Here is a 12,313-nt window from a genome sequence, read left to right as displayed (position 1 = left end):
TTTCAGATTGAAAATTTTTCCATTTCCCAAATCCAAAAGTATCAAAACATATAATTAATTTTATCAGTAATATAGTAATATTACAGCAAATAGAATACACACTCATTTCATTGGGTGCTACTTACAGTACCTACCGAAAGTCTTTGGAAGCCCGAGAGGACCTTATGCAAAAACACTGTTTTTGCAGTCCTCTAAGTACTACAGTTTTTAACCCAATGCTTTCAAATTTATTATGTACATAGCAATAGGTAGTAAGAACACATCTGATTTTTTTCTGATTTTTGTTTTCATTTCCTGAAGTACTTTTGGCCGGTTGTAAAAGTCTTTGGAAAGCCGAGAGGACCTTATGCAAATTAGGCCACTTTGGCCTTTTTTTGCAGTCGAACGACTAGGGCTAGGGAAACGCGACTTTTTTCAAAAAATCAGCCTGCGTTAGCTTTATTTCAGGTCTGATTTTCAATTTTTTCATTGATATTATCTCAGTTTCATTTGAAGTTAAAAAACGAAAAAGTAAAATTCCCCTTTTTTCCGCTCCCATCCCTTAGTTTTCTCTCGCGCCAACGAAAAAACAAAGCGCTTTACCCGGGCCTTAAATCCACAACAAACTTTCGCGCTATTGGCCCGCTTCATTCTGACTTTCACACCAACAAAAGAATTTCTCATGGTCTGGGCCAGCTCGACCAGAAACGTCCCTATTACTTGAAAAACAGGGATTGAGACAAAGTAGTACGCCTATGTCAATTTCTGCCCTTGCGGGGGGGGGGGGGGGTGAGGAAACATTTGCCTTTTTCTCAATCCTCCTCCCGAAGTCCCCAAAACCTGGGGTACGGAGAAATTCTTTCGTGATTACGTACATATTGGACAGCCCACTCTAGATCATCATAAGCAATGTTGAAATCTCATTCATTTTCGAGACGTTACACCCCTCAACTCGTCCATAACCTTGAGCCAATCCCCCTTTTCCACCAAGGTGTACACCCATTTTTCTTCAAATACCCCATGGTCACTGTCATAGCCCGGAAAATAAGATGTAGCCTCTTTACTGGCTACGCCACGATGTGTTTACATGGACTGGCAGTATCGAGCGTGCTAGAACAGTGGGTCCAGTCATCGAATTCAACTCTCTTCCCCGTGCCCAGCAGATTGAGAGTCATAGGCACAATAAAGGCCACTTCGCTGGACTCTTCCCACCAGAACCAACCGGTTCTGATGTACCCGGCCACCCTTGAGAAACAAATCTTTCTGCCATCCATATGGGGGAAAAATGTCTAAAAAGTAAAAGCTCGTATTTCACCTCATTGTCTTCCATGACTAGTTATTGCGTTTGAATTAAACAATTGAAATAAACTTGGAACACTTGAAATTTTTTCTTTAAAAAATATCTACAGGAGCAGTTTTTGAAAGAAGACTCTTTCTACTGATGGGTTTGTGCTTATTCCAATGCTTTCGTCAGGTTGTGTGGAGGCCTCGGTTCAGGACATGGAGCATTGAGAGTTTGATTTGCATTTTTTGGTAGATGTCCCTTGCACCGATTAGGGGAGAGTGGGGTTATTTGAACCGGTTTTGGTTTTTCTCGTGTAGGGCCAAAGTGGCGTGGACAAATTCGGGTTTTATATAGGACAGGGCGAAACACTCTAAATTTAGCACTAAAATATTGTTAAAAATTATTTAAAAAATATCATACGATTATATTTGCCACCTAGTATTTGAGTTTCACTATGTTTTTAGGTTTTTTGTATGTTTAAAAATTATTGGTTTAAAATTTTTAATTTTTTCAGCGTTGCCACTGAGCTAAGCTCCGCCCATTACAGATTCCCTTTTAGTCCCAACTCACCCCACATTGTCGTCCCTAATATCCCCCAAAAAACGTTTTTGGGAAAACTTGAATTATAAAACACATTTTTGAAGTAAGAAATTTTATTTTTGGGGGGATTAAAGATGAAAGGTACACCTACGCTTTTGCTATCTCACTTTTCTTTTAAAATTTAGAAATTTAGAAATTTAGAGTAAATTCCAAAAAATCCTTTGTTTTTTTTTAGAATTTTAGTGGGCTTTTTTTATTTATTAAAAACTAAAAAACTTAATGTACAAAAGTAATGATTTTGTAGGGAATAAAATAGATACCTATGAACAACATAATGTATTAATTTTAGAATTTTCTAACTTGATAAAATATTTTTTAACTTGCTGTTTCACATAGTACAACGGACTATATAACCCCCCCCTCTCTCCCATATCTCTCTGCGCCAAGAACATGTGGCTCAAGAAACCTCAACAGCATTAGCTATCGGTATATGAATTCTGATATTTTCCTAAATAGAACGAAAGCATAGAGAATTGAAACTTCGCATTTATTCGATATGTGATTGCAGTGAAAACCATTTTTCAATATAATATATATCACTAGTTAATTAGCAAATTACTGTCATAATATAGGAGTACATCCCTTCGGGTTATCGTGATATGAACTAAACAATTCCTCGCTTATAACGAAGTTTTAACAATTTTTCATCATGTAGTTCATAATAGATAATTAATTTGAACTCCAGCCAGTACGTAGTTTTTGCATAGGCCTATGACGCGTTGTAAACATTTCTTGTTGTGTTACCAAGTAAAGTCACGTTTCGAAGATTCTTTAAGATGTTTTCTTATTTTCTTTTAATGATCTTCTAAGTGTGACTGTATATGTAGTTGCATAGATTTATCTAGTGAACCTTTTTACGCAAGTTACTGCGAAGTCACATACATTCTTCGAGTTATTGTTTAGTCACATCCATTAACCTTTAGCGCAATATACATCCTTTCGCCTGGCGCCGCTTTGTTACAATATTTTATACGTCTTTTTTTTATACCTCCCACACTGTTGGTGTTTATAATACATGATACCAAAATTAATTTGGGAACATTTCAATATATTTCTCATCTATTCTTTAATAAGACGCAAATTATTTTCAAAATAGTTTGAAAATAGTTTGTTGAAAATGGTTGTAAAAAAGTAAAATTTTTTGAAATAGTTTTTTTGAGATTTGGTTCATTCAAAGCATGGTGTAAAAGTATGGTGGGGGAACTTATGGTTGGAAAATAAGGCTATCTCGACTGAAGCCAGATTCCGGACAAGAGGGGGAGCTTAGTGCCAAAGGCAAGCCAATTGCAGGGCTGGCCACGTATTCTTGGTTCAATTCTTTGGCATGTCATTGGTTCAATTCTTCAAGTTGTCCGCCAGGCAGCACTGATCATAGGGGACCACTGGCTTCAGTCGAGATAGCCTTTTCCAACCATAACTTCCCCCATCATACTTTTACACCATGCTCAAAGAGTTGAAACTGGAAAATAATAAGGTAATAATTTTTTTATTTTTGGCAACGCTGAAACAATTGTGCGCGCAGAAATGAAAAGGTTTCAATTCATGCGGATTTACGCTTTTATCATTATCCATTTTAGTGGGGTCAAGACTCAAGATGTACAAAAAAGTGGGGTTACCGGGAACAAACTGCATCACGAGACTTTTTCATGAACTTTTTCCTTCGTATTAACGTTTAAGTGTCGTAAAAAACCACCGAAATTTATTAATATTTACTGTAAAGAATTGCTATAGAAAATGTAAAACATGAATAAATTAGTATAATGTAATAAATTTACGTAAATAAAATTATTTTGAAAGCAAAAAAATGTTTATTATCTTAGCCGGAATAATTATAATATCCGGATAAGATCATTAGGATAATTAGGATATTAATATAGGATAAGAACTTATTCTTTTGTTAATCAAATTGCCAAGTTAAAGTGTTATTGCATGAACCATGTTCTTGCAATAAAAATAGTTGTGATCGAGAAAGACTAAGCTGAAATTTTCGTGAAGTCACGGAAAGCTGTTTACAAGGGACTTTATGGTCAGTCCCTCCGTAAATTCATTGTTCCTACTAGGAACTAACAGTACCTACACAAAGTTTGGAAACACGGCGAGTGTTGTCGTCTACCGTTGGTGCAAGTTTCAAGTCATAATTGATTCATTTCAATTTTTTATGATTTTTTAACTAGCATACAACTTGGAAACATATGGCGAGCGCGCCGATGTTTCCAAACTTTATATCTAGTCTTTTGGGGATAAACTTCAATTCACTAAAATCTCCAAAAATTCATGGTGAAAGCAAATTCTTTCCTCACCAAGAAAATTTTTTAAAATTTGTTTTGCGATAACTCAAACGTGAGTTATCGCGTAAAAAAGGGAGACACTTTGGCCGTAAGCCGCCGTGTTAGAAGCGCGGAAACACTCGCCGTGTTTCCAAACTTTGTGTAGGTACTGTATTTGTCCTAAATTTGTTCTATTTTTCTATAAAAATATTTAAGATAGCAGTTTCAGACTGTAAAATACGTTTGCCATTACAGTATGTATTATCGTTATTAAGTTATTCAGCTTTAACAAGCCGTCTACGACTCAAAGAAACCGTTTTGGGGGTTTTCGATTTTGTGGAAATCATCGCTGGAGATCCTAAAGATAAAAAACTTAGGAGTTGTTTGTGAAATTTTTCGCTTAGTCGATTGGTGAAAATCGCAATCGCCTAGCTTTTTTAGTTTAGTTTGAAAAAAAATGAGAGGGGATAGCCGAAATTTTGACTTTTTTTATGTTTTTGTGCAGCAGTTTTCTCGTCAACTGCTGCACCTAAAAATATTATAATTTTTTCAAAATGATGGAAAAGACCACCTCTTTCATTTTTTTTTTATACTCGGCTCAGGAGCCGAGATATTAACGATTGAAATTTTGGAAAAAATTCGTAAAAATTTCTTTGTTTTTCGGCCATGCTGGGCTTCCTCCCATAAGCCACCTAGTGCTCGCGCAAACAACATTTCCCCCTTTTTTGCCTTTAGGGTTTGTTGTGTTGTCCACCCCCTCATCTCGATAGGTGTAGGCTGACGTTATGAGGGAGATAGAGTAAGAACAAAGGAGTAAGCGCGTACTAAACAAAGAAGTAGAGAGAGCTTTCTCCTTTGTTCTTACTCCATGATCTTTGAAAATACAATACCCACAACTGCTTCTCCACGCTGCGTTGCCAGATAAAACGCCTACATAAATCATACCCCAAAGAGCCCTATAGTGGAATCCGCTTCTGTCAGCCTAGTCTTATGTAATTAAAGTTATGTGATGTAGTATAGTGCCAATAGTGCAATAATGTCGAATATATATTCATTTCTCTTAATTCTTTCAAAACTTATGAGGCAATGTTGCACCACCTTATTTTTTAGCTGCTTTCTCTCACCCCCTCCCCTCCCCCCCCCATTTCAACACCCCTCTTCCTTTGTTCTAGAAACGAGAGAACACGTCCCGCTCTCCCATCGAAAGGTCGCTGTCTCTCGCTCTCTCTTGTCTTACCGAAATGAGATTTTGAGGAAAGAGATTCCGCGGTGACATTCCACGACGAAATTTTTTAAGAACGCATAAGAATAGGATCTGCAACGGGATTGATGATTGCCCCATTGATATTACGATGTTTATCCTTGAAGTGGCGATTCAAACTTCTGGGGTTTTTATACGATAAATAACATTCTTATTATGGTTCATCAAAATTGAAAAAATGTATCTCCTTGTTGCGTAATACCCTTACTTGTGTTTCCAATTGATGACATTTCCCCTATACGCAACAAAAAATACTTAGAGAGGAATAATAATCGTTTTTGACATAGATATCTTACTAATAATAGACGGACACCTTATTCGTCTTTTCCGCGCTCTCTCTCTTCCAACTCGGCCACTCTTCCATCTTACTCCTCCACTTTCCTTTTGAGCGCTCCCACCTCCTCATTCAGCTCGTCGTTTTCTCTTTGCAGGACCTCCTCGCTTTTCCTTGTCTCTTTGTTGCTCATCTTTCGCGTAATTCAACTCCTCCACCTTAATTAACAAATCAATATTTTGATCTTTCGGGGTTTAACTACCCATACTCTCCCCCTTTCGTTTTTTACGGCTGCCTTTTCTTCATTAATTGGGATAAGGGCAACACGCAATACCTTATGCTTGTCCAAAGCGTACTCTATACCCGACTCGCCACTTTTCTGTCGCCTATCTTCCACTAGATGTAGCCATTCACTCACGTTCAATCGAGGTGAGAAATTCGCCGTAAATGCCAACGACCAATCATTCCAAGTTGCGTGGGCGTGGCCTATGTGGATGTGCCAATCTAACGCTGTTTTGAGCAGACGTCTTGCTGCTACTTGAATGCGCTGCGCATCTGTCCAGCCCTCAGCCACGGCTACTCTATCAACGAAATCAATAAAATCTTGTGGAAAATCCATCAGCTTACCTTTAAAGCATGGAATGGAGTCGACAACTGCAGCTGTTACACGGGCTACTGCTGCTGGGGCAGCCGCGACGTTGTTCGCGAGCTGTTTCACCAAATTCTGTGATTGTAGACGCTGCATGTTTAACGCGTTCAAAAGAGCTGTCGACTGAGTTTGGGCAGCTATTCGATCTTGGCCCATTGCCGTCGCGAGATTTGTCAGAGCATCAATGAGATCCTGTGGTAGCTGTTGCCACACCACGCCGGTTTTCGGGACGGAAAGACACGAACAAAAACGTCAAATAACTAAGCCAATGTTTTCTGCAACGAGTCTATTGGTTGCCCGCCAATAGACATGAATGACACGGGCACAGTTAGAAAAAGACACGTCTGAAACACAAATCAAGGTGGCGATCCAGAAAGAGATAACGTCGTGGCTCTCACGATTCGAGATGCACACACACACACACACAAATTGCAGACACACAATTAAACAAATCAAGTACAAACGTGAAGGACGCCACGCTACTTGACGATATAGAAAGAGATAAACTGCACGCGCTGTTGAAGCAGATAAAAAAACGGAAAAAAACGGAGCAGAGATGTGAGTCGCGCGACGAATGGATTCCAAGTGATCGCGTGGTGATAAGCTCCGCCCTTCGTCTCCGATTCCCTTACCCCTCGCGCGGCGTTGCTAGGTCCAAATTGAAACGCACGCTCTTGGCGGGCTCAGGAACGCCAACAGTAGCGCCATTTTCGGTACCCTTGAAGCTGCAGTTGCTGATACTGGTAAATTGTACGTGAGCCTACTCGCACGACCACACAGGGACGGTGACGATACTTGGGTAGTCGGCACTACAACTCGTGCAGGTGTCAACGGCGTGGCTACCGTCCTAGTGCTTGAACGCGTTGCTATTTGAAATGGCACTGAAGAATCTGTACGCTTAGGCGGCATATAATTACACAAAACGTTTCGATAGGACTCTACACAATACCAAATGTTGATTAAATAAACGACAAAAAAAAATAAATGAATGAACAAAATACGGATACAGGTGTTAATCGTGGTTACGACACGCGACAACTGGGCGTAATCGACACAAAAAAAAAATATTTGTTATACTTGACAAAAAAAAATTAAAGAAACGATAATAATTCTGCTCGATATCAGAGCATAAAAAAATGGAATATTAATGCTGCTGCATACCAGAGCAAAATGAAACCAAATAATACCAACTCTGCTCAATACTGGATCAAAAGCGTATTAACGCGAAAAAAAAGAAATCGCGGCTATCACGAAGATTCCCAAAGCCACACACACACACACACAAAAAAAGAAACGAATTATTACAACGCCTCGACGGGCAACGTGGTTTTACGCGCGAAGAGTTGGGGGGGGAGTGGGGGTTGTTTTCCATACGAGAAAAAAGAATGTGAAAAAAAATTGGAGAGGGGGGGCTGGTGACGTGACACAAAAAAAAATTATTACGGCTGCCAATCGTAAATTCCCGATGAAAATGGCAGACAAAACCAAGAAAGAAACAATGAAATAATTAACTAAGCTTATCAATGAAAAGAACTTTTGGGCTTTAAAAAAAAAGAAAAGGAAAAAACTACGTGAATATCGCACGGGCAGTTCTCACAAAAAAAACAACAAAATTGTACAAAAAAAAAATGAGAACTATTCGATGGCCCGTGCCCGACTTCTGACACCAAATGTTACAATGTGTTCAACCGGCGAGCGGATTCGGCTGAACACTTGAACTTAACAAATAAATAATTAAACAAAAATAACTCATAGGGGTTTACTCACATATATTAACACTACGCGGAAGTGGCCAGGCAAACGCCGCAACCCTTCCTTAGACGACTCAAACGAACGTGAGAGTCTTACAGTGTGTTACACACACAAATACGTACGTCTCACACAGTAGACAAGACAAGACACGACAAGAAGACAACCGTGAGACAACTGACACACCTGTTCGTTTGCTGGCCGGCTTACGGTCGTCACGCCTTCACTCGGCAACAACTACACAGCCCCAGATGGGGTGAGGAGACGGACCGTCTGCAACAATGCACACACATGCAATGACACACACACAAAATTCTTTTTTGAATCGAACAACTTGTTTTATGAATAAAAACACGAGGTGACACAGGTGACACACACTGGCACTTAAACTGTTGTACGCAACTGTCGGCAACACACTAAAATCGACAAGGCCCTTTGAAATGGTGGAAGAAACCCAAAAAATTGGAAGAAAAAAAAATGGGTTAGATGTAGTTGTTGTTTTTAATTAGGCTGTTAAAAAACAAAACAGCAAGCGGAGGAAAGATTACAAAATCGGGACTTACCTTTGGTCTAAAGTTCTTGGGCACACACACACACTGAAACTGACACACACAATTATGAACTTAAAAAACTGGAATCACTGTCAATCACCCAACTGAACAAACTGAATGAAATGGCGGCCGTAAGTACAGCGGTGTGCAGTGGTGTAGAGGTTACGAAGGACACGTGGGTTTCTAGACCTCGTTTTTCCATAAGGAAAGAAGTATACCTTTTCATGCTTAAAAACTTTGCGTTTTGGTGGGATATTATGCATGTCGTTAATACTATAATCCCTACATTCAAACGAACAGGACAGACATGCACATACCACTTCAATAATGCAGCTGTAGAAAACATGTACATGAATTAGTATAAAGTAGACATAGCATTTTACTAGACGAAGACGAAGGTTGGAAGACGAAGACTAGAACTTAGTGTTGCCAACCTTTTTTTGGTCGTCCCCCGGTATAGTCTTTAAAAATTCCCGTAACGATCCCGGTTTCAGATTTTTCTCAAAAATCCCGGAAATCATCACCAGGATCGGTGATGGTTGGAAATGACAGAACGAAGTTGAAAGAACAGAATTTCACTATAGTTACAATTCCAAATCTAGGGGCAATGATATGTGAGCCTTCTTATTCTTTTTATTCTTTTTCTTTTTCTTCTTAATTATTGGACCTGGTTAATCTTTGATTACGTGTCCCGGTTTCTTGCAATTGATGCATCTCACTTGTTTTTAATTTTTTTCTTCGCCTACAGAATCATATAGACCGTAAGATGGACTTACCAAAGGACCATCAAGAAACTGCTGACGTTTGATTTGCTCTTCTTCACTGAAATCAGCTGATCCAGATTCAGAAATTTTGAAGGATGGTGCAGGTCACGACTGCTGACATGGAGAATACCCATCGACTTCAAATTTAGCACCTTCATTGCTGTCATCAGAAAAGTGGAGATGGAGAGAGAATGCTGGACAACAATGCTGAATTTGAAACAATGGATCATCAGCGTGTACAGTTGCAGTATCTTCACCGGAATCTACTGGCTCCCTGTAGTTCTAGATTCCAGATTCAGCTCCGTGTAGATGGAGAAAGGGATTTGGTGGAGACTGCTGGTCATCAGATTAAGAAGAGTGACGATGTAGAGATGAAGCCTCCTCTATTTCAGTTGCAGTGGCTTCATTAGAAACTTCAGGCTGCTCGATGGGATTTGGTGGAGACTGCTGGTCATCAAATTCAGAAGAGTGACGATGTTAAGATGAAACTGGAGAACAATGCTGAATTTGAAACGGAGGAGCCTCCACTACTTCAGTTGCGGTATCTTCATTGGAAACTTCAGGCTCCTCGGGAAATGGATGTGTTACCATCAACTCAACTGGTTCACGGTTGGATTTTGGAAGCTGTAACATATAACAAGGTAACATAATAGCTGTTGTTAAAATAAAAAAAAAACTTACTAAAAAACTTAAAAAACTTCCATGAAGTTTCTCATTAGGTCACAAAATCCTTCACCCAAATTTCTGTAAAATGTTCAAGTTGCTTCTTCGTACCCAAGCCACTTGAGAAGGTACCACGTTTTGCCCTTTGGATATATTCTACAATAGTTAAACATAATGAAACTTAAATGGTATCCTAATTTATGAATCTTAAAAAAAACTTACCCAATATCAAGAATTGACTGAACGTCATAATCCTCATTTTTGTCCATGGTTTGTTTAATACATGTGCAAATTTGAATGGTAAAAAAATGTTGAGTCTGAACTAAATTTTAAAAAAATTAAATATTTTTCACGTTAGATGCATTAAAATCCTGTTTTTTTTTCAGTCGACGGCGAGTACTAAAACCAAAATTTTCAAAGATGTTTCAGGTATTATTTTTTATTGGTAAAATTATTTAGGTCTAGAATAAAATAAACACTTGAAATTTTATCGATTAACAGCTCCAACATTGAGAACAATTCAGGAAAACTATAGTTCAGAGGACAAAAGCAAATGCGAATTTGAATATGACGAGTCAAGGTTCTGCTCAGTGTAAGTTTACCAATTACAATTTTTCTTTATTGTTTGTTACACATTTGAAATTTACAATAGGGGTGACATGCCATCATTGATGAAACTTCACACTGCCATCATAAGTCTGAAACATCCCACCAACATGGGTGACACTTGCCAAGATTTCCAGCTCTTAAACAGGCTCGTTTACGGTAAAAAGGGTAGTAATGCAACATCCGTCTAAATTGGTACACGTCAAATCAATCTAAATTGGTACACTGATGGCATCTAACAAGTAAAAACAAATACATCAGTATATGCCTAAATTTAACGTTAAAGGACGTTTATTTTTTATGTGAGGATTCCCATTCTTGTTTTTTTAGTAGAGTGTGACAGGTCCACAATAAAGGGGACTCAGAAGCTACACCCATCCCGAGTAGCATTTCTATCTCTCCCCAATTTTGTGCCAATGTCGTTTAGCCACTATGCGATATTGGATTGCCAGTTCCAGTCCGATATTGTATCGATGTTGATTGCGCGTGCGGACCACGTCCTAGCCAACCTGGAAAGTGAGATGAGGTACGTCGTTGGAAATATTGTATTGGAACAATATTGGAATGACAGGTCGTGTCCCAATGTTGGATCCGCACGCGGGCCGCGTTCCAGCCAACTTGGAAAAAGGGATTAGGGAATTGTTTGGAAATATTGTATTGGATAATATTGGAATAAAAGGTAGCACAACGATATTGTTACAAATTTGTTCCGATATTGGGAATCCGCTATTTGGCAATTTGTCGCCGGGCTCGGGTCAAAAATAGGCTTTCTTCCCATGTACGGAAACCGGTATCATTCCCAAAAAGGCTTTCCGATCGCAGCCCAGGCTAATTTTTTTAGACTCACTCCAACATTGTTATACAGAGCTTACCCCATATGCATTTGTAACTTGGGCCCATCAACAGAAAACGATATTGTCCCAAAATAGTTTTGTGATCGTGGCCCAGGCTTATATTTTATTATCACACCGATATTGTTAATCCCATATTTCCCCAATATCTTATTGCCCAAACCGAGGCTAAAACGGGCGAGCCAATGTAGCATTTACGTTACATTGTGTACACTACTAGATATGGTCCCAACATTTATTGAAATTTTTCATGAAGCATTACAAAATTGAAAATGAATATTCAAGCATTTGCAGCATTGTCATCAGAAGAATTAGAAACGTAGGAAGAAGAGCTGTCATCTTGAGATTTCTTTTTTTTCCCCCGACTTCAAATGCAATTTTTTTTAAAGCCGCGTCCTCTCGGCGCCTTTAACGACCACTGTTTTCATCTGCCGTACGAGTGAACAAATTTCCAACTTCCTTTAGAATTTCTGACGTTGAATTATTTCGAAACGGGGCCTCTGCCAGGCAGCGTCTGACAATAAAGTTAAACGTTAATAGAAAACAAAAGACTGACGTCTCATTATTATAACTCACCTTGGACGACTTTGAAGAGATTCGTGGATTTGAACACCATTTTCCCCTCTTTGGGGATTTGCGTAGTAAATTGAAGGCGCAGTTCTCTCTACATAGAATTCCTCAACATCAGCGCAATAGTGTCTTACAGCTTGGTACCTCCCATGAGCGACCTAGACAAAACCTGTACATATATTGATGATAGTTAATTAAAAATCAAATGAACTTAAGAAAATTTTTCGTTACTAATTGCTTTCTT

This window comes from Daphnia pulex, chromosome 8, assembly GCF_021134715.1.
Source record: "Daphnia pulex isolate KAP4 chromosome 8, ASM2113471v1".
NCBI classification, from domain to species: domain Eukaryota; kingdom Metazoa; phylum Arthropoda; class Branchiopoda; order Diplostraca; family Daphniidae; genus Daphnia; species Daphnia pulex.
The sequence above is the reverse complement of the archived record's forward strand: the minus strand, read 5'-3'. Positions refer to the sequence as shown.